This window comes from Epinephelus fuscoguttatus, linkage group LG3 (genome assembly GCF_011397635.1).
Source record: "Epinephelus fuscoguttatus linkage group LG3, E.fuscoguttatus.final_Chr_v1".
Classification (NCBI taxonomy): Eukaryota; Metazoa; Chordata; class Actinopteri; order Perciformes; family Serranidae; genus Epinephelus; species Epinephelus fuscoguttatus.
Window position 1 is genome coordinate 36,315,143 of NC_064754.1, and position 24,194 is coordinate 36,339,336.

The following is a 24,194-nucleotide window of genomic DNA, read 5'->3' on the forward strand; positions in this document are numbered from 1 at the left end:
TCGACCACCTTCTTGACAAGGCTGGCGATACAATATTTGGGAATTTTCAAAAAGCTGTTAATAGCCAGCCAGTTGGTTTGTGTACAACAAATCCATGACAACACACAGAGCTGACTGTAAACAGGCAAGAGGCTTTGTGTGGCAAACTGTGGTAAAAACCCCAGTTGAGACACATGTATTAAATGTGCTGTATACATGTCTGAGGAGTGCTATTAAAACCAGCATTTCCCACATGACTTAATCATAAAATGCTACATTCAGAATATCGGGACAAATTATGCTGTTTACATGACCTGTGTCAAATTTGGAATACTGTCAAATTTTGATTAATAGTGGAATGTTAGTGTGCATGTACACACACCCACTGAATGGTCATATTCATGGTAAAAATGAAAAGCAGAAAGGGAAAAGGAAAAGAAAAGGAAAAACTCCCAGACGTTGAAGGAAAGTCCCATATGAAAGCCACACCTCACACTTTCAATTAATAAGCCAGCTTTACACAGCATGTATGAACTCAGTGTGACAGGACTGAGAGTGGTGTATGTTTCCAGTCCCTTCAAACTTTTGTCCGTAAAAAAAGACACAGTACAACTAAAACCTACAATCATTGCCCTGCAGAGATCTTGCTCCTGTGTTTGGTAAAATTGGCTCAATTTTATTTGAGTGGCAAGTTACTTGCTACCTGCGCGCAGCCACTTCAACAAAGAAACTCCTATTTTGCTCAAACAGTTTTGCTTCTTCACTGGCAAAACAAATTCTGTACAATTTAAAGCTTTGCTCCTGTTCTCCTGCGCCCCTCTCACTTAAGGCTCTCAAAGGAGGAGAGGGTAGCATTGATTGCACCCTGCCATTTTCTGGATGTCACCAGTCACCACTAATGGCTGTACTAAGCACTACAAGCATGCTGCCGATGGCTGGAATCAGCAGTCAAAGATGCTGAGAGGGGAGGGCACGTAGACAGACTGAGGGGGTGAGGGTGTAATGTGGATTAATGCTTAGTTGAGAAAGTGTTTAATAGACCTGCTCGGCAAGCTTTCCTCTCGCTACACACATTGGAACTGCTCTCCGAGGTTTGACTGGATAGACGGAGTAATACATTTCAAATTGTTGCACAAATGATGAGGAAAGGAATGAAAAGCAAAAGCTCAAGTTAGCTGAAGATGTGGCAGAAAGAGTGTGGAAAAACAAAGGTAACTGGCTATAATCTTGACCCAGATAATACTGTGTTGAACTATAGGACTAAGATTGTTTTCAAAGTGATATCGCTTGTGATTCAGCGTCCTGTCGTGTGGTCCAAATTCCCCATGAATACTGTGTATCTCAAACCATACACTTATGGTGAGATGTTATTGCTTCATAAACCGCTCATAAATCTTAGTTTGCTATACTAGCAACCAAAATAGTCTTAGATTTGTGACTTTAGACTTGTTTTTGGCAAGCTTAAAAAAAGCGCTGCTCATTAGTAAACAAAGAGAAAGTATACTGTACAGCTGACCCAGATAAGAATTCTGAGAATGTCTAAAGAGGAAGAATAAGTTATCTCAGCACTCCATCTCATAGGAGCAGGGACTTGAATAAATTGAACTCCTTACTGTTGCCCTTGAAAAGGAAACCTGGGACAGAATGTCAACTTTATTTGCCCAGTATCATAAAGTATGTATCAGTGGGCTTTATAAGGCCCAGAACAATAGCAATGGTTCCCAACCCAGTCCAAACAGCCTGTGACAAACCCAAACAACCACTGACTGTTACAGAGAAAAGGATTGCAGTATGGTAGCTTGAGGCACAGTCATGTTTCTCACAGCACGCTGCCCAGTGTTTGTAAAAGCATTGTTCTCTTTGTTTGGTTTGGTGATTCACCTCCTGCTCAAGAAAACCCAGAAAGCTACCGCATGTGCTCCCCTTTCAGGAGCTTTTAAAGGAACAGTTACCGCAAAATCAGAAATACATATTTTTCCTGAGTGTTGAAGATGTCGGTTGAAGAGATGTCTGCCTTCTCTTGAATATGATGGAACTAGATGGCACTTGTCTTGTAGTGCTCAAAGTGCCAAAAAATACAGAAATCATTACCCAGTTACTCAAGATAATCCACAGACCTTGCTAAGAGCAGTTTCACATAGGAACTATTTATTTCAACCAAACTACACCTGCTAACCATATCACTGCACAAAAGGAAGCATGCATCTGGTTTTATTATATTGGAGAGAAAGCAGACATCTCCAAGGCCAATATAACACTTGGCAACTCACACCAAAACAATGTAGACTGATAAATAGCACAAGACGTAAGAGGCTGTGTATGTCTGACTGGGGGGTGAACTGTCCATTTAAGTTAAGTTATTATCGTGTTAGATACATGTATCTGAATAAGTGAATCTAAAGTATACTTCAAATGTACATAACTTTTTAAAACTGATTTAAAACAGAACCAAATATGTTTGTTCTAACATAAAACTTAGAGCAAGATGCATTTTAAATGGCAACTTGCTGCAATATACAACATATTGTAACTGCGATTCTTGTAGAACTTTTCGAGTTAAGTGCCAGCATGGCTTAGATGCCTTAAATCTCATTGAGGCTGAGCTTTAGTGAGGCTTTGGGGGGGGGGTTTAACAGCTAAAGTCTTCAACAGGAATTAGATACACAGGAATTATGAGTGCTACTTGTAGCAGCATCTTCAAGACTCTGATGCAACGGAAGATCAACAGCTCATGTAATGCAGTAATCTTAAACAAGTTTCCATTCCTGCCATTTGAAAACCTCACATTTGGAGTTATTCTGTAAAACTCATGTATGCACTGAGCTGCATAATCCCTTTTCTTTTGTACTGGTGGTAATCAGAACATTGGTTTCCAATCACTGAAACATTTTTGGAGCCACAACAGAGGTGAGATCCAGGAAAGGTCACATAAATCATTCTTTGTTTTGATATTGCATCTGTGACATTATCCAGGCACTGTGGGAAAAAAAGTTTTTATGAGCGTGACAATTTTTCAGTCCCTAAAAAAAGTATGTAATCCTTCAACTTCACCAGTCCCCATACTTGGATATGTAAAGTTTTCACATTACTGCATAAAAATCAGCCTGATTAATCACTATAGCAGCACGTCCAGAGTGCGACTCAAACACAATCTTGAGCTCAGAATTACTGTCAAACTTTATTTACCAGATGCTGAACAACTTCAGCAGTGTACCAAACCTACTGCAAATCACGTTAAAGCAACAGATCAGACTCAGCGTTATGGATAATCTGGTCCCCACAGCAATTAAGTACGGGATAAAACTCGACATGCCGTGTAACTAAGCTGTGACGCTGCTGTCATGCAGTGCAGGGAAGGCCCGAGAGTTTGACACCATGGTTATTCCCTGTAATATCAGACGGTGAATTAAGTATAACGTGTGTATGTGTGTGCACACATAGCTGAGGACAGATTACAGACAGGGTATTAATGGAATTAACACCATGAATGATGGCTGCATTTCATTTCAGTGAGCCCATTACCTGCAAACCACAGCAAACCAGGGGAGCAGGTAATATTTCTAGTCAAAGCACTGGTTGATATAGGTCAGGGTCCATAAAAAAGCACAGCAAATGTGAAGAATTGGTTGCCAACTTTTTACTTTTATCACAAGCCTCCCTATTTCGTCAGTCCAGTACTGAACTTTACTGCATGGGACAAAATACCTACAATGACCACAGAAGAAGATATGCAGAGAAAGGTCAGATCAACATTTCCTTATGGCACTTGAAATTTTGTATGTTTTATTTCCAAAACTTTGTCCCTATATATATTGTAACATATGTAAAGGTCACATATCTAGTAAAATGACTGTAAATTTTTATATTCTATCTTCAATGTTTTTCCTCTCCCAAAATTTGTCACTACCGAAACATATAGTATTATATTATACAAAAAATATATATCAACTTGTTATGCTTGTTCCTTCCTTTGTCTAAAGATTTAAATTTTTACAAATTTTTGCTGAAGGTTTTCACAATTAAATCTATAAAAAATTAATATTTTAACAGATTTCGATGTTCAAATTATAGAATTCTTCAAAATCTAAATGCAGTCTTTCTTTGTAAAATGCATAACGCTGATCAGATTGATTTCAGAGTTAATAATTGATGAAACAGAACATAAATGTAACCGATTAGCATCATAATACTTTAGTTGATAACCCAATATACTTTATTTTTTACAAAACATCCAGTGTTTCGGTAGTGACTGCACTGTTTCGGTAGTGACCATTATTCTGTTTTTAAGGTTGCATCATATTCCCTCAAATGTATGCCTTATGGTGGGCATATTACAAAGTGTGGTCAATAAAACAATTTAATTTTTGAGAGAGCAGAGTAGAGCAGAGTAGAACAGAGCAGAGTATAGAGTAGAGCAGAGCATAGTAGAGTAGAGAAGAGTATAGTAGAGCACAATATAATAGAGTAGAGCAAAGTAGAGCAGAGTATAGTAGAGCAAAGTAGAGCAGAGTAGAACAGAATAGAGTTGTGTTTCAGTAGTGACATGAAAACAAGGAACACTATTTTTTTTGCATAGTTTATTTATTTAAAAATTAATCCCACAATACATCTAAATCTTTCAACTTGTGTTTAAACTTAATCACAAAGATGTTTTAAATTACACTTTTGAAAAAAAAAATATGAAAAATGTTTTAAGTGTTATTTACATGAATTGAATTTTAGAGGTCAGGGTTGGGGACAGCTACTTCCCAGTAGAAAGTACCCTATAAATGGTGATTTTGTATATATTTAGCTTATCACTTTTTCATTTAATGTCCTGGGTTTAAATAGGTCATAACATAATCTTTGTAAATATCTATGTCTGAATACTCAATTTTATTATTTTTGTTGGGGTTTTTTTTGGTAAGGGACAGCACTTTGCACACTATCGGTAGAATGCCCCATAAATTATCCATCAGATAACTAATACAGGATTAATAAAAAGTGTCAAGTGAGCTACAATGGCTGGATCAACAACTACAGGAAACTGTAATAGAGTAGATGTGTTGTATTAAGACTCAGGCATGGGGCGTCGGTGGCTTAGTGGTAGAGCAAGCGCCCCATGTACAAGGCTGTTGCCCCAGCGGCCCAGGTTCGACTCCAGCCTGTGGCCCTTTGCTGCATGTCACTCCCTCTCTCTCCCCCCTTTAACACTTGTCTGTCCTGTCAAATAAAGGCTAAAAAATGCCCCAAAAAATATTTAAAAAAAAAAAAAAAAAGACTCAGGCGTAATTAAATCATTGTATCATACAGGAAGAGCGTTCACAGGGGGACGAACACACAATACGAGCTGAGGTTTTGAGGAAGGTGAAACAAGTGGTATTGAGTGTGACAAGGGCCGGGCTGTTGATTTAACATTCCTACTTTATCGCTATTGCCACATCAGCCTTAACAATAGTGTGCTGTAGTGTCCTCACAAAAACATAGAAATCTGCAGCCAGGGCAAAGGGCAGTGCCTCAGTACAGACGCCGCAGCAGGCGGCAGACACGGGCTCACTGGAGAGTGTCAGGTCAGTGACATCGACAGAGAAGTCAGCTACTTCTAAAAGTAGTCAGTTTGTCTGCTTGGCTTCATGCTGATTAGATGAATCTGCCAGTTAAGTTGTTTAAATCACTGTTAAAGGGACAGTTCACCCCAAAATACAAAATACATATTTTTTCTTTTACCTGTAGTGTTAATCATTAATGTAGATTATTTTGGTGTGAGTTGCAGAGTGTTGCAGATATCGGCTGTAGAGATGTCTGCCTTCTCCTCAATATAATGAAACTGATGGCACTCGACTTGTGGTGGTCAAAGCACTAAAAATACATTTGAAAGACTCAAGAGCAATGTCTCTTTCCACAAATCTTGACCCATTTACTCAAGATAATCCACAGACCTTGTTGTGAGCAGTTTAATGTAGGAACTCCTTTCTACCAAACTACACCCACCAACTGTATCACTGCACAAAAGGAAGCATCTACTGCTAGCTCACTTAGCACCACTGAGCTAGCTAATGTTACAGCTTAGGGAAGGAGGACACCATTAATGTTTACATCTCATGTTGTAACTTGGAAAAGCCTCTTTTTGATGAGCAGATGCACACTTCCTTCTGCATGGTAGTTCAGTTGGTGGGTGTAGTTTGGTAGAAACAAAGTAGTTCCTACTGTACAAGAAAGGTCTGTGGATTATCTCGAGTAACTGGGTCATGATTTCTGGGAAGAAACATTACTGTTGAGTTTTTCAAATGTACTTTTTGGCAGTTTGAGCACCACAAGCTAAGTGCCATCTAGTTCTATCATATTGAAGACAAGGCAGATATCTCTATGGCTGATGTCTCCAACACTTGAAAACAAACACAGAAACAAACTGCACTGATGAATAAAACCACAGTGAGAGGAACAATATATGTATTTTGTTTTAGGGCGAACTGTCCCTTTGAAATGAGGATCAAGAGTCAGCATGAAGGTTTTTTGTTGTGTATGTGAGTCGTAACTACCAAAGCTGTGGCAGGAGTAAGAATTCACTACATTATGCATAAAACATGCATATCATATGTGCATCTGTAATGTAATAACACAAAACCATTGAGTAAGAGATCATATTTTTTTTCCATTTCAGTAAAATGCAAGAAAGCTGGTGAAGGGGTTCAGAGCACTACAAAACTGCTATGGCGGACAACTCCATGTATTCTGTCAAAACAAGGTACGTAGAGTGAGCCCCTTTTTGTGAGTTTGTAAATAATGACTGTGGTGTCCAAGAACTGAAGACGAGAGCAGTGTGACAAGAAGTATCTGGCTTTGTCTCTTGACACTACTCCAACTCATGATGAACAGTTTACAAAGACGGTTTAAAATCCTTGTAGCAGAAGCAGAGATATTGTTGCTTTTTATTCCACACATTCTTCTTCCTAGTCAAAAACCTGGTGCCCACATTACCCTTAATGTAACTAGATTGCCCACAGTTCAGTTGGAGTTTTGGGCGTGCTTTGCTAGTAGCAGCTAATGTAGCCTCGAGCCATCGAGGCCAGACGACCCTGTGTTTTTTGCCCGCGTCCTCTGCTTAGTGGCCTCATTGGATTAAATGTCGATGCTGTGTTTTTGCACGCTGTTGCCTTTCTGAACGTGGACACCAAGATGCAGAACCCATTTGGTAACTTTAATTCTGTACTTGCATCCAGATCCCTCTAATTGGGCTGTAAGTACAGAGTTTCTGCATTTTGGCGCATTCAAATTTGCATGTGTTGAACATACTCAGCAGTTTTTGCAATGATGATGTCCCTGCAACTTCCGTGATCTTCTTTTACATTCATTCTTGTTTCTAATATACCTGTGAATAATCACAGCTATGTACGATCCAAGAAAAGTAACTACAATGAAATTATCTTCTATTGTTTTGAGACTGGAGCAGACTAAGTAGAAAAGGTTTACACAGGACAAACGGTAAACAAATCAACCCTTGAATGGGTTCTTGATACACACCGATACTCATTTTTGCAGTTGAACAAAGCTTAAATTTTTGTAAGGATCAGCGTTCGAAATCGAAACGTTGATCCTTACAATAAACATTTGAGGAGCTATAACAGTGTGCGGACTTCACCTTTTTTAAAAGTCTGTTTGCTTGTTGGTCCCGCACCTGTGATACTTAGGATGTGCGTGCTCTACCCTACTTTGTGTGCAAAGCTTAAATTTCCCCTGCTGTAAGTTTGAGATTTCTTTGGCAGACACTGCTCTGCTCCCTGTTGCTCCCTGTCTCCCAGCGCTCAATTAAGTAAATTACTAGCAGTTATTCAGTCTCTGTCACTCACTGGACAAACAGTTATCTAATTAACACTTATACTGCGAGCGTCTAAATGAGTGCCATTGAAAATCAATGCTTATTATAAGCCGAGAATATGTTGTGCAGATGCACATGAGACTGTTTTTAAAGAATGATGCTGGCATCACTTCACAATTTAAAAAAATAAAAATTAAAAAATTAAAGTAGAATAAACTATTGCATTTCCCAAGTTGTGACTCCGTTTTCTAATCCAAAAAAAAAAAAAAAAAGAAAAGAAAACAAAATGTTGTCTTCCCTCAGCTCGTCAAACTGGTAAAGCAGTGTGAACACAAAGTCCCTATAGCACCCTTTGTGAGGTCTGGCTGAAATTGAGATACTCTCTAGAGATGGAAAACATAGCAGAGTACAGTTTCAAAATAAAATACATTGTCACTTAATATAATGGGATAGCTCTTTTATGTGTTTTTGGACAATGATGCAGTTCTGCACCAGGGAGGCATAAGCAGCTGAAAACAGTTGTTAGTAGGATCCATTCAGAGCTGACTTTGGTCTCTTACTGGTATTTCTTCATGATAATAAGATAAAAGAAAGAGGTAGCATTATCTTTTGATAAACACATATAAGTAGACGATCTGTTTACGGATGTTAAAGCTGCATTTAGCAAGATTTTTATGCAAAAATACAGCTTTCCCGTCACCTAGGTCACATTGCGCATCCTTCCTGTTCTCCAAAATTAAACTCTGATGTCACCAACAGACACTGACTCATCTAATTGTCTGCAAAACAGCTGCACTTTGTCCAGAAAATTAATAAAGACAACAGGAACAACACTTCACCTCTATTTGTTATGAACTGATGTAAACAGAGATATGAATATAATGCATTATGTGTGAAGGTCACAAGCATGGTTCAGTGTTTTCTTAATACACAGTCTTTGGGTCACTTCCAGGCCACTTGTGTTGTCTTGAAACAAATGATGTTTTGACCAGCATGTGTGTGTTTGTGTGTATGTGTGTGTATTACTGACATTTAGCTCACTATTCCATGATAATATGGCCACTTCCGATAAAATGTCTAATGACCAAAGTCCTTTACTGAGAGTGACTCTTTGGAACATAATAGATTAAAGCGTTTTCCCCTGTGGCTATTCCCATGGAGTTTGAACAATATCAGATAGTCATATTGACCTCATGGGAAAAAATCTATATGAAAGTTGAATTCATTGAAATGAAACAGCTGAACGCTGCTGCAGCACATCAAAGGCCGTCATACAAGTCTGTACTTGTGGCAGCTTTTACTGCTTCATGAATAGGCCTTCACTCTCTGTCTGTCTGTTACTTTTTCTTTCACTTGCTCCCGCTCTCACACGCTCTCTCTCTTACTCAGACATACACACACACACACACACACACAACACTTCCCCTCCCTTTCTCCTTTTGTTCAGGTTCCAGCACAACCCCCCACAGAGATAAGCCTTCCTGGTAATTCCCTTTGATAAATCAGTAATCATTAACGTTCTTTATTTAGGGACAAGTCTGAGGGACGGCATTCACGCACAGAAGCACCATAAGGAATCACAGACTACTCAAGAGGAGCTGAGGAGACGCGTCAGTCATCTTAAGGTCAGTTCTACTCAAATCGAGAACTAGGAAAATTAGCCTGCTGAGATCAAAGTTTCAACTTGTGTGTATCTATTGAGATCTGTTTTAACTTGATTGTTCTTCATGTTACAGTGAAATTATGGCGACAATGGCGTACACAGCATTGCACACACTTCTCTGGCTTCTAACTGCATTCACTCTTACAACACAAGGTGTGTAAAGCTGTTTGAAACTCTTGCTCCGTACTGAAGTAAAAGTCTGTCACAATGTGTTGAATCTTCAAAATTGAAAATCTCTAGCATTTTCCTTCAAAAGTTATAAGGAAGATCACTGTGTAATGTTCTAATAATGCGAAATGAAACAATGGGATTGTGCTGAATCAACAAGAAGCTCTTGTTCGATTTAAATCTCAGTTTAGTATGTCTATATTTGTCTACAGATTTGGTGAAACTAAGCGTGACTCCTGTGATAACTGCAGAGTGTAACCAACAGGTTACCCTACACTGCAATGTGTCCTCGTCTCAAAACGATCTATCAATCAAACACATGAAGTGGTCCCAAAATAAAATGTCTTTGTGTTCTGTGGACGATAAAGGAATAATCTCAACCCACACACACAATCTAAGTGACTTCCATTGTGAGTATAGACATGGACAACTGTCCCTCATCTTCAAGAGAGTGCAGCCACTGGATAGCTCAAAGCCCTACATGTGCAAACTACAGTCCACCGGGGGAGCTTCACATCACTATACAAATGTGACATTACAAGGTCAGTGTCCACATCTATTCTTATTTCCACAAACAGTGATATGTTCTAACACTGTTTGTAAAACTGCTGTCATGAATGTAAAACCTGGTCAGCTTCTTTTTGTAGTTTATAAGTATTCAGATTCTTTACTCAAAGGTGCCCTGTGGAGTTATCTAGTAAACAAACAAAAGGATTTACATTCAGTGTTATGCACCAAAGTTCATTGTGTGTACCCTTGAGGTCTAACAAACCTGCTGAGTGCATTTACATCATCATAAAACATCTGAAAAGCTGACGTGTGCAAGATTTGGTGGCACCTGGTGGTGACATGTCAGATAGCAACCAACTGAATACTCTTCTGCTAAGCCCACGTGTAAAGAAACTACGGTGGCCTCAGGTAACGCAAAAAAGCCAAAAGCCTTCTCTAGAGTCAGTGTTTGGTTTGTATGTTCTGGGCTACTGTAGTAACATGGCAGTGCAACATGGTGGACTGTGGATGAGGCCCTGCCATGTAAATGTAAACGGCTCACTCTAAGGTAACAAAAAAAACAACGATTCTTAGTTTTAGGTAATAATACACTAATCTAAACAGAGTAATAAATATTATGTTTAATTTCTGCCATAGATCCCCCCAACACACTAGAACTTTAACATCCATGCTTACTTACTAGTCTTCTTCATTGTTCACACACGTTTTCACTGCATGGTTCAGTTCGGATCAACTTGACTCGACTTAACTTTATCTTTGCTACCAGGTCCTTTTCTCTATGGTTTTTCACACTGAGGTAGCACACCCCCAGAGTAGGTAGGATTCTCAGCTGATCATCACAGTGATGTCACATGACATTGCCTTAACATCATCTCCAATGTGACATTCATTAGATCCTTTTATCAGCAACCAAATTGAGAAATGTCTGCATTTTGTTAGTTGTATGGTGTAGCCTATGCAGTGTACAGTGTAGTTTTGTGGGCTGCCAGTTTTTAAAAATGGTTCTAGCGATAATTCTCTGACCAGTCAGTGTTCTGCAGTGTTTTAACTCCACCTCTCAGCACCTTGATGGAGGTGGTACCAAAAAAAGTACCAGGTACTACCCACAGATTTTGCTAATGGAAAACCATAAAAGAGTTGGTCAAGTTGAGTAAAGCCGCGCTCTGCCATGCTGTGAATATGTGCTATTTGTTGGCTCGTTGTTGCATTTCTTGAAACATTTCCAGCACCCGACAATGAGTACAATAATAATGGGCAAGCGCATGTGTAGCTTCACCAGCATGCATGTGCGAGTACATGACACAAGGAAAAAGGGAGCCCACTCATAAATATCCAATCCATTTCACTACTAGTGGTGAAAAGTAACTAAATACATTTACTTTACTTTTCTTAAGTCCAGTTTTGAAGTACTTGCACTTGAAGTATTTCCATTTTCTGCTACTTTATACTTCTACCTCACTAAAATTCAGAGGCAGATATTGTAGTTCTTACTTCAATACATTTATTTGATTGTGATAGTAACTAGTTACTTTGCAGATTCAGATTAATAATACAAAATATAATCAACAAATCAATTATGATGTATTTCCATAGATTAGAATAAGACGGGAAGTAATTCAAATGTCTCTATTTTTTCTAATAGCTAAAGATGTAGCCATCATTACCTTTAATCAAAAGTAGCAATACCTGTGTGTGAAAATACTCCATTACAAGTTAAATTCAAATTAGTGTTCACATTTTTACATGTACCATTTACATTATAATAGAATTGTTAACAGCGAGATGTGTTTAGATATAAAACGCAAAAGCTCTAATAAAGCAGACCGGCCACAGTGTTATAATATCACATAGCATAAGATTATTAGTTCTGATGCACCACTTTAGTTAATGGTGTAAGAACCATACCACTGTCTAACAAGACAAGCCTTTTTAAGGTGTTGGTTATTTACAACTATATGTTTTACCATTGGTTAATAGGTAACTTATTAATGTTTTATACAACCATAATAACCAGTCTATAAAAACGACCTTTGAGTTGTCAGGGGTTGGCTGGTGTTTATATTCCACCAGGATAAGGAAGGCCACTTCAGTGGAATATTCCTTTACCCAGAACAGCTGCACAGCATCTGAACCAAAATTAATTGTTACACAAATTATTAATTTAAATAATGGCATACTAGAAAATTAGAAATCCACAACCCATTTTTAAAATAATGTCCTTACTTTGGTGGATTATTGCTGAAGAACTGTTCATTAATGACTTCATACAATTTTTAACTGTAGGCCTGGTGGCTTATAAGAATGAGCCAATGGGTGTGCATTAGTTGTTAATAACTCAATTTGGTATGTAGCTCTTTTGCAGAAATATAAGTGGGTGAACCAGCCAATTAGAGGATCTTTCCTGATTAAATTAAATATCTCACAAGCTATAATGACAAAGCCACTTATGCTGATGGAAAATGAACACCAGGAAAATTGATTTTTTACAACTTGGCAACCCAAAAGTTGTCTTTTCTTATGTATTACTGCTAATCTATGGAGCACTAATGAATGAATTGTTAGCCGATAAAGACATTGTTCACAAGTAATAAATCAAATCCTTGTAAATTGCTAAAGTGCCTAATTAAAATGTTGGATGTGCTAATGTGAATGACCTTATATACCGTTGGCCATTGTAATCTATTGAAATGAGCATCATGTTTTATCAATTCATGATGCATTTTGTGTGTAAAATCTAAAAAATGCAAAGTGACAAATTGCTAAAATTGTCCAAAAAAATGTAGAGGAGTAAGAAAAACTGTAGTAGTAGTAGAAACGTATTGTTCTTAATGTACATATGCAATTGCCCCGCAGTATTTGAGTAAATGTAGTTTCCACCACTGCTCCCTTGTGATTGTTATAGATTTGATAATGGAAATCAGTGAGGTAAGGTTGGTTTTATGATGGTTTCACATGCTAAATGGGAACATTAAGTGCCTCTAATGTTATGGGCATGAAGTGCATTACTGAAGTTAATTTCTCAACTTTTCTTATGGTCTTCCCCTCAGAGTGCTATGGGAAAGTTGAGGGCTTCTTCACTGATGACGGCCCCGTCTGTACCTTCAGAAATGTTCACCCAGACGGTAATGTGCTCTGGTCTCACGACTCCCACAATCTCTCACATGTGAAGCACTACACTACTAAACAAGTGGAAGAAGGGGGCTGGCTGACTATCCGTGGTTACCTGGAGCAGAAAAGTTCAAATGTGCCCTACAACTGTTCCTTGAAGAGCACCGAATCTGGTAGATACATTGCGAGCACTTTGGTTCAGAAACGAGAATCCAGAGCCAGAGCACCAGGATACGTACGGCAGGGCAAGAATGGAGCTGGGTCACAGGGACCTATGTGGACATTTTTGTTTATTCCAATCTTGCTGACTGTCACACTGAAATAACCGAAATCTGGAGGAGGCAGTGATTAGAAACAATGAGGTACTGAGGTTTGTGTGTTTTTAATGTTTTAAGTGAGTCATCATGCACGGTCCAGAGGTTTATTCTTCTTCTTTTTAGCTTTTGAATGAAGTGAACAAGGAAATGACAGCCTGCTGAGAGACCAATAATCATTACACTGTAAAAAAAAAACAAAAACCTTTGTTGTTTTGTTTCGATAGGGAGTCACGGATGAGGAAGCAGAGGGTATTGGTTTCATTATCTTCAAATACACACACACATATACACGCGCACACACACACACACACACACACACACACTCATATAACAACAAATGTTCGAGGAGTCCTTTCAGCTACTGGTTCAGTTTAGCTTTAAGGTGTACACCTTATAGCCACAGATTATTTTCAGGCGTATGTATTTACTCCTGAGAGAGTGAGATGAAAATGTGTTTTGACAGGTGTGTCCACTACAGGACGGTTGTTTATGTGTGTGACTGCTGTGTGAATGTACGCTTTATGCAAGAGCGCCCACGAAAAGAAAAAAACTGTCCATCTTGAGCAGAATGCAGACCTCAAAAGATGAATTCCCCTCAGACACACAGAAGCCTTTATGTGCGAAATATCAAATAGCTGGACACAGGAACTCTCAGTCATGCAACATCTCTGTCTGTGGTTCCTGGATAGATGCTGCCCTCTGGTGTACTGGCTGTGGTCAGTATGATGGCTGCTGCACAACTAATAGTTAAGGGAGGGCAAGGGTTGCTTTAAACTGACTTGACTGACGTAATGTCTGGTTTTACCCTCTCAGATTTCTGATAAGCCTTTGCAATGAAGGTAGAAGGTTTGTAGTGTTCTGATGCAAATTGTCCATAGTAAGGTCTGTGGATGATCCAGAGTCATGGGGACACAGTTTCGTTTAAATATCAATGCTCAATGCTCTGAGTAGCATGGTGGTACAGTGGTTAGCATTGTTGCCTGCCAGCTAGAGGGTTCCTGGTTCGGCGTAGGGAGTTCCTCACATGGTACTCCGGCTTCCTCCCACAGTCCAAAGACATGCATGTTAGGTTAACTGGTGACTCTAAATTGCCTATAGGTGTGAATGTGAGTGTGAATGGTTGTCTGTCTCTGTGTTAGCATTGGATAGTCTGGCATTCTGTCCAGGGTGTACCCCGCCTCTCGCCCAATGTCAGCTAGGATAGGCTCCAGCACCCCTGCGACCAGCACCACTGCCACAGGATAAGTGGCTAAGGAAATGAATGAATAATCTGAGCACCACATGTGATATTCAGTGCTACTCAATATGAGGTCTCAGAGATGGATATCTGAAATTGACACATCATGCCTAGCTTCCACACAAAATTTGATAAGATTGTATATTTTGTTTCTTTTCATTTTAAATCTTGCAGGAGTCAGAGTCTGGGTGTGGCAAATGAGTAATACGACAGATAGAGATCATTTGTCCCATTTCCCATCTTCGACTAGCCGTCTGTCTTTGCAGCTATAGCTCAAAGCTGAAACTCTGGCTTTTAAACGCCTCAGTGCACCCTCTTCAGATAGGACATTTGAGAGCCTTTTCAAGTCAGAATGACTCTCTGCTAATGGTGTCACTAAATCGGAGCCACGCAGGGGCAGGCTGAACTTTTAGCAAACGTTGCTGCAGCTGAGAGCCCACTGGGTGAATGACTACAGTGAGGTCACCTTGACTAGTATTGTGCAAATGGATACACACATTCACAAACACACCAACACCAGTCCAGATACGCTGAGAACTTCAAATAGTAAATGTTGTTGTCTCTGAGAAATGTTGATGCTGATGTTTTTGTGAAACTTTACCACTGACGAATGACAAAGGAGATACATATGTCTACCAAATATTTGGCACTCCAATTTAAAATCAGTTTACATAAATGATCACAAAACATGTTTTAACAGACTGAATGACAATGTAATTCCGACTTTTGAAGCCTGTCAAGATAAGCGCTGTTAGGAACCTGCTTTTGTGTTGTTTTTACTGAATGGTTTTATATTTGTGATTTACGTGTTCAAACAAAAAAATGCTAGTAATTAATAACTGCTGTAGCCTTTGAAAAAGGAGTCTTTAAAAAGAAATCAGAAAAAAACATTTATACATGAAATGATTTGTGGTTGTTTTCTCTCTGACAATAACAGACACGAGATAATTTCTTTTATTTATGTCATAATGTGACGATGGATTCTCCTTGATTTACGGTGGCTTAGATTGTACCTCATTTATACAATGCTTTGGACAAATGTGCCTGCCAATGAATGTATGTAAATGACTAACTTTGCATCCTAAGATGAAAAAAGGCAATCTTTAGAACTTGTAGTGTCCACTGTAGGTCCCAGGGGTGTAATTATAGACAGTGCAAGCAATGCCTTTGCATTGGGGCCCAAGGGTGGGGTCATGTTAAACTAAAAGTAGTGCTATTTGCTATTTATGCCCTCAAAAAGGCCAAGAATCAATCTATAGCAAAATGTGCTTCTTCTACATAAACCATAAAAACTAAAAATAGACTACATATATATTAAACACTACTCAATTACATAAATCCTTTCTTATTTTCTTTGGTATTTTTGTAATATACAGTTGATAGAAAGATGACTGCTGGGTAATGTATATGTTGATGTTGTCCAATGTAAAGTCTTTATTTGACCATGTAACAAGATGCTGGGATATATGGTAGCTAGTTTAGACACAACATCATAGTAACGTCATAGTGACATGCACTTAGGCCCCTCATGACTACCGTTAGACCACTGGTGGGTACTATGAGTAGGTATCACACTATCACACCTCAACTCAGTTGCCTGATGAAAATGTTGACACGTTTCTGTAGACCATGAATATGTTGCATTTGCATATTTCTTACGTGTCAGATAAAGGCTTCTAAAGTGACTTAGTAGACTTAATCATTAGGAGGTAGATGGCCTATCACCTAGACGAGACACCTGTCAAGCTGCAGACCACTGCAAAACACTGACAAACAAACAATAAAACCAGTTGTGATCTAGTGAGTCATTGCTGTGTTTCCAGCAGATTTTTAGGTACCAAATGTGGGTGTTTTGTGCGACCTGTTGCTATTTTTCCAACAGGGATAGTGTCACTAAGTCCAAATACTTTAAGCCGAAGCATGATGCTTTCCGAATCATAAGTGGTTTTTGTGCCTAAACTTAACCAACGTTAACCACAGCATTGTTGGAATGTAAAGTTTTACCATAACTGCTTCATAATAACTTGTATGTAATGTATCCATGATTTGCACTTTCTGTGCTATTTTCCAGATCTCTTTGTTTGATCATATATGCAGCATGAATGTAATTTAGGAAGCTTTAAGTTGTTCTATAAAGTCAAAATGAAGCTATGCTTACCTAGCTGAGCCTCATTTAAGTTCAATGTTGATTTTATGAACAATGGGAAATAAAAACAATTTTTTACCTCAAGTTCCATTCAATAGCTTTTCTTGAGCTTTTGGTGATATTATCTGGTCCTCATACAGATTGAGTTTATTTAGTTGTCACTGAACTGCAGATTATCAGCTTTACAAGTGCACAAACTCCCTGTGCTGATGAAGATATGATTGAAAGCTCCACAACAGCCACCGAATGGACCTCCAGATGAGACTGTTGTGTCAGCTATTGTATTAATTAAACATTTTCTTCTGCACATCAGAGCTTCTTGGTGCTCAGTCATTAATGAAACAACAAACTGCATCAGTCTCTCTGTACTTGTAGCATGCACTTCTTACCACAAGAGGGAACAAGCTACACACTTAACAGTCAGACAAATAATGATTCCACATTGCTTGTCATGTTGATGGGGGGTTCCAGGGTTTAAAGGATCAAGTTACTGATGAGTGAACTCAGAAAACCTTGTGCAATAAACACTGGTGTTAAAACTGTTCAGTATGTAACAATAAAGAATACTGCCGGACTAATTTCTCCTGAAATTCACAAATTGAATTAACGTATTTATCTGTAACTGTATTTTTCAGTGCCAAATTTTTTTATGTGCAGATTATTTGTAATCTCTTTACATATTTATGCTGGTGTTTAGCAGGCCAGTAGGATCCTCTCTGTTACCTACATTAAGGAAACATCTTGTTTCTGCACGTGGCCTCGCTGCCTTGTTACATCATCTGTCATTGTTTGAAGTTTGCTTCTCCAGCGAGCACCTCATCTGGGCAAAGTACACAGTGGGGGGTGTTGTCTATTCACTGAGATGTGTATGTGTGTGTGTGTGTGTGTGTGTGTGTGTGTGTGTGTGTGTGTGTGTGTGTGTGTGTGTGTGTGCATGTGTGTGTGTATACAGGGGCTTCAGGTCAAGTTCCCATGGTAACTGAGAGGTGTCTCACTCTGTGCCCCTGGCTTCATTTGTGTGTGTATGTGTGTGTGTGCGCCTGGCCAATTATCCCAGTTGGCTGTTATCTCCTCTCCGAGAGGTTTACATTATCACCCTGACAGCCTGGTGGCCGTTGGTCAGGTGAGCGGCCGCAGATGGTTGTATCATACACAAGAGCAGACGGAGGGGCGCGAAGATCAAAAGAAACAAGATAAGAAACTGAGTGGCCGACAGGCAGTGAGACAGGATGGATAGATGGGACGGGGAGGAGGGAGGGATGGAGAAGACAGAGGGGTGGAGGAATGGAAAGAGGAGATAAAAGCTAGATTCTGTCAACAAACAGAGGAGATTTATGTGAGGCACTGATAGCCTGTTACCTAACATTACGGTAAATGGGAGATGGCTTGGGATTAATTGCCTTAAGAGCTGATGTACACAAGGATCAGCGTTGCTGGTGAAAGTCATGGCACAGACCTCTGTCTGTTTTCTTTCTGTCTGTATACACATTGACATTTACTATGCAACTCTTTTAATCATTTTTAGATCATGCAGACAGTGCCGGACCTAGAACACTGTGCACCCTTGGCACGCCCCCCTTTGCCTATTCACCCAATAAGAAATCAACACAAATATACAAATTAGCTCCCAAATTAAAATAAAATAATTAATAACAAACAATAAGAGAATATGGCATTAGCAAATCTGCAAATTTCATTGTCATCTTGTTTTGGTACTTTGCTCTGGATGGCTTTTGCCTTCCTAGATGGCTGCCTGTATTGCCCATAGGAAGATCCGCCTCTGCATGCACATTCTGCTCACACACACTTTATGTATAGTATAAAGTGAACCAATGTGTTTTACAACCATGAGACACACAGATGAGACATTTGTTCACAGCCTACAGTATTGTGTCTTTCGTTTAGTTCAGCATAAGATTATATATATGTATATATATATATATATACATACATACATACATACATATGTTGCAGAATAGCCCCTGCCAGTATTACATTACTCTAATCTATATTTATAATAGCAATGTATACAATTACAATATGAAAAGAATCTACAAAATTCCAAAAAAGAATCTAAATTATCACCCGAGTCTAGCTATTATTATTACTATAATTATTATTGATGCATTAATATGTAAGCAGTACTTCAATGTTTCAAATTTTAACTGGTTTAAATACTGTTAGAAGATTCGTATTTTATAGTATATCATTGTAATATAGATTAGATTAGATTACATAAAATTAGATTAGATTAGATTAATTTCAATTCAATCAATCGATTTTATTTCTAAAGCCCAATATCACAACACAATTTGCCTCCCAGCGCTTTACAGCATACAACATCCCTCTGTCCTTAGGACCCTTGCAGCAGATAAGGAAAAACTCCACCAAAAAACCCCTTTGCCATTTGCACAGGTACAATGGGACACTACAGGTACATTGGAATTCTTGTGCGCATCCCTCAGAGTCAGCTTCAAAAAATACAGAATATACACACTATGAATTATAGAAAAATACACATTATGTATTATTGCACAATTAATTATTTCACCATAATATTATTGCACAAAATAATGAACAGGGGAAAAACTCTGTATGACAGAGACAAGGTAGTCCAGGAGAGTGAGAGAGAGTGAGGTAGTTAAACACAGAAAAACAGTCTGTAAGTGTTAAGTGTCCTCAGTGTGAATGAGGTGGGGATGAGGTATTTCATCATGCCCTAATGGTCTTTGCAGCTAGCTGTAAATAAATGTAACACAATAATAACTACAGTATTTACAGTATTACAGTATATATCACAGTATTTGTATCTAAGTCCAGTTTTGAGTGCATATATTTTACATTTTACACAGATGTGTTGACAGGTCACAGCACAGCTAAACATAAAGTACTGGTCTGTGTACATTATGTATTTCAGGCGACGGTACAGGATGTTTAATTAAAACTTCATCCCTCCTCCGCACCATGAACATTATATAGCAGATCAGAGAGCGTCAGTGACTCAAACGTTTCCAATGCTGCCAACACTGACTCAGTTTTAACGTCGTCTTGTTGTTCTCTTCTGAAGTTTTTCACAAGGTTGTCAGGAGACAAACTCATCCATTTTGTGTACATTCAGTGTTAATCCAGACTCCTAAAAAGCTGCTTTATGTAACAGCTGTTGCATTATGAAGATCAATACATGAAAAGCCCAGTGGGAAGACTGACCTGCTACACTGAGAGGATGTGGTGTCTTGAAATGGAGGAGAAATAGAAACATTGAAAGGAATTTAATTAAATTTAAATAAAGATCAATATGTGCTGTTGAGCTAAATGTGCAGGAAGCTGATGCTCCAGTTGCAGAGTCCAGCGACAAAGACTGTTGAATGTGACCGTGAAGGAAAGAAGTTTGTCTGAAGATGCCGCCTGTATAGAGCATCACAACAAACACAGTGTGAAGTCTTCTGAGTGTCATAATAAGATACCAAAATATCTCGGCTAATGCTGAGAAGCTTGAAAACACACTCTGTTTATTAAGTCTTATTTCTAGGTGTGACAGCAAAGATGAAATATGGGCTGTCAGTTTTTTCCACTTCTTTGACGGACTAAACTTGAAAGCTGTATGAGTGTGTCCTCCTTTGATCTTCCCATAATTTCCATTTTTTTTCTCCCCATCTGCATCATTTCTGATCGCACCAATGTAGATACAAATAAGGATGGCACATGGCACCTAAGTCATTTGATGCCCAAGGCCTTGAGCCCATATGTGACAGTACACATTCTTGTCCATGTTCCTTCCAATAAGCTGTGTAGAAAGCTATATGGTGAAAGAAAATCATTGACTGAAACCTTGAATAAAAGGACAAGAATTTCCCAACAGCACTAACGTGATACTACAGATAGCTGACACTGTAAGGCGTATGTGTATTCCTCTACATTGCACATGTAACCCTTTTGACTTTCTTCATTCAAGGACATTCAACGCTGGTGCATTCATACAGCTCACAGATAACAGCCAGGCATGTTTGTTTAGTTCTGTGTGTGTGTGTGTGTGTGTGTGTGTGTGTGTGTGTGTGTGTGGAAGGGAGTATTTCGTTTAACTGCATCCACCACATACAGATATATTCCTGGATGTTTGACCTTCACTGTGCAGAATGATGTATTTGCAGAGTTTGACACTTGAGGCTGTTTTTACATTTGCGTGTCTTTGTGATCACCATAAACCTTTGTATGAGCATGTACAAACAGGAATCACAGCAGCTAAAGCAACAGATATCGCAAACCATTGACTGTATGAAAAGAAGTGGAAATAACCATCGTGACATCACCAGTTGGTTTGCCTCAAGTTTGGCATTTTGGACGTCACAGTCTTTTTTTTTTATTTTGGAGCGAGAAATGACCATATGTGGACGAAAAGGTGAAGCTGTGGAGGAGCAAGGGATGGATCTGACTAAGAACCATTTGACATCCATCATGTGAAAGGACAGCCTTTTCTCATTCCGAAGTTGTCAAAACCTTCCACTTCATCACTTTGCTGATGTCCAGGCATTGGTTGCAGCACATCAACAGCAGATACAGGAGGACGTGAAAGGCCACTGACAAAGTGTCAATATGTGGTGACTTGGAATGGAAGCATTCAGTTGCGTAAAATGCCACCAGATGCCACAGGCATGTAGTATGGCTATACTTTCAATGTTTTGGTGGCATCTCAGCACACTGAACTGCCAGCTCCGTCAAATACACCGCACTTGACTTCATCACACTATTAAGTGTGGGCTGTAGCTGCTGTGGTAATGGGCGATTAAGATGTTGCATTAAATCATAGAATGCTTGAGGTAATTGCCATAAAAATGGTCTTTTTTTCTAGATCTGGGTAGTATCCTTTGACTGCAGACTTTTCAGAATGACTTGGTACTTGGTTATTTCAGTCAGTAAAGTAATTGAGTACAAATACCCAGCCCTCGTGACAACTATGCCCATGTAAAACTGTGATTTCCTGGGTGAAAGTCTTGTTTTGTTTGACCCATGCACCTCCCCTCCTTTCTGCCATGGACTTTCTCACTTTTTATACTACATGAGTTGCTCTCAGTGTATTGCCATAGATGGGTTTACACTGGAATTAGTTGAAAGCCTGCATGCCTCATAAAGATGCTAAAGGGTGCCTTTGGCATCAGTATCACACACCCAGGTGCTTGACAAGCATCAGAATTTGATGACCTATGAATAAGAACGTTAACAGGGATGTATTTTAGTTGTTTTGTTAACGAGGGGATCTCATTCCCCTCAAATTGCCTACTGGCTGTGCCACTAGTAGAAACATCAATAGCTTGTTAAGACCCTTGATATTACAATGTTTGTGTCAGAATAACAGGACAGAAATATGAGTGTAAACTGAAACCCTCCCATTATCTCTATTTGAAGTGTTTTCAAAGATTGAGGTTGGCAGCGGGTGAGTACTTGTTTCAATCAAGCCCCATTGTCAAGAGCACTAACTGCTGTTCAGTCAATCTTTGAGAGAGTTTGTTTGGAAAGTATTGATTGTTGCTGAATACCTGCTTATATAACTAAACCCTGAAAGAAAACAAGCAAAACAATGGTACAAGGACAGGGATTGAGGGTAAAGAAAACAAGTGTTTGATTAAATACTGGACTGCTTTCATCTTCTGGGAGATAGACATGTAGGTGGTAGATGGGTAGTTAGGTAATCATGTACATTATCTGTTATTCCTTAAATAAAAACTCCAGTTGCAATGTTCAGTTAGAGTACAAAATTGACTCCAAAGCTGTTACAGGAACCCCACTGGCATCTGTTAGCATGGACTCAGTGATTCACTGTTCCACTGGTGTTCTTATTCGTATCATCAAAGGAAAACTGGTTCATTTTTTAGATCAAAGTCCAAATAAAGTGGTAACATAGAGAGACTGTCTAAAAATGGTTCCACCTGCAGTTTTTCATTAGTGCATGCAAACCAATTATTAGTCTCAAAATTGACTGTGTCCTTTGCCATTTTGAGGGTCTTGCCATTTTCTGCATTCCATCTATAAAATATGCAGAGCTTATTGAATCATTCTGAGAAATCTGTAATCAATATCTATCTTTCTGTGTAACTGCATACAAACACATTAAACAGAGCTAACAAATGGTCACTGTTTTACCATATATCAATAGTAGTACCAGGTTGATGAGATGGCATGCTGAGCCAGACTTATATCGAGCCTTTCTGAATCGAAAAGCTTAATCTATCGTATGTGTTACATAACACAGCATCTCTAAAGGATTGCAATCACCTCCAGGTCTCGCATCGATGGGCTGCTGATTAGCTCGTGTCAAAAAGTCACCTCGTCTGTTCTCTATTTATATCACCCTCTCATTTATCTTACTTTGCAGCTCAAAGAAGAAAGGGAAAAATTCTTGGTAATTTGTGCTCATTCTCAGCATTTCTCTTCACTCATCAGGTCTCACCACCCACCATCCATTCTCTGCATGAACGGAGGGGTCAAAGCACTCAAGGCAAAACTAGTGTCTGATTGACATGGTTCAGTGAAAAATGCCCAGATGGTCCTTGTTACTCTGAGACCCCAGCAGCTTTCATAATATGTTCCACTGCTTCAGTTTCTTGCCACTGTATGTGTGCGTGTGTGTCTGTGAAATTATGTAACCTAGGGATTTATGCAACACCTGGCAACCCTGACCACCAAAACACCGGCCTGCTCTGCATCTTCACTTATTCTAGTAATTGCTTGAAAGCTATGGGAGCATAATTGGCTTTTTTGTATTGATTCAGAGATTACCATGTTTATTAGATCTCAGTGCTTCCAAGCACAACAGGGGGTGAAGGAGGAAGTAGAGGTGGAGTCGTTTGGCGAGTGGAGCTAGTGTGGTTTCTGATAAGGGTAAAAAAGGACAATCATATGGTCCCATTTGAAGAGAAAGGAACCTTAAATGGAGGTGGCCTATTCTTCACAGGGGATCTTCCTCCTAAGATGACAGAGCCAATTTAAAGGCCGTTCTGAAATGATTCGATATTCACAGTAAAAGGAAAAAAAAAAACTTTGTGATCAAACTTTAATTTTCTCTTTCCATCTAGATGACTCACTCTTGGTGTACCATCGGAAAGGCTTGTATGGTAAAAGACATTTATAAGTCAGTAGCAGGCAGTGCGACTTTTCTCATCCCATCTCAGCATTCATTTCCCACATTATCACCTCTTGTTTTGATGTATTTTATGCACAATGAAGTATATCTGTATGTGGTAATTAGTTCTTGTGGCACGTTCTGATCGGATCATCTA

The 24,194-nt window shown here is 39.0% G+C and overlaps 1 long non-coding RNA gene across 2 annotated transcripts in view; it reads left to right on the forward strand.

The window, feature by feature from the left end:
• LOC125886341 (uncharacterized) overlaps nucleotides 1–16,996 on the forward strand; it is a 35,770-nt gene extending 18,774 nt beyond the window's left edge. For both annotated transcript variants that reach the window (XR_007449021.1, XR_007449022.1), the window contains exons 2-6: nucleotides 6,620–6,703; nucleotides 9,305–9,399; nucleotides 9,511–9,590; nucleotides 9,818–10,147; nucleotides 13,163–16,996. This is a non-coding gene — a long non-coding RNA (uncharacterized LOC125886341). The remainder of the gene's footprint in view (nucleotides 1–6,619; nucleotides 6,704–9,304; nucleotides 9,400–9,510; nucleotides 9,591–9,817; nucleotides 10,148–13,162) is intronic.
• The last annotated feature ends 7,198 nt before the right edge of the window (nucleotides 16,997–24,194 follow it).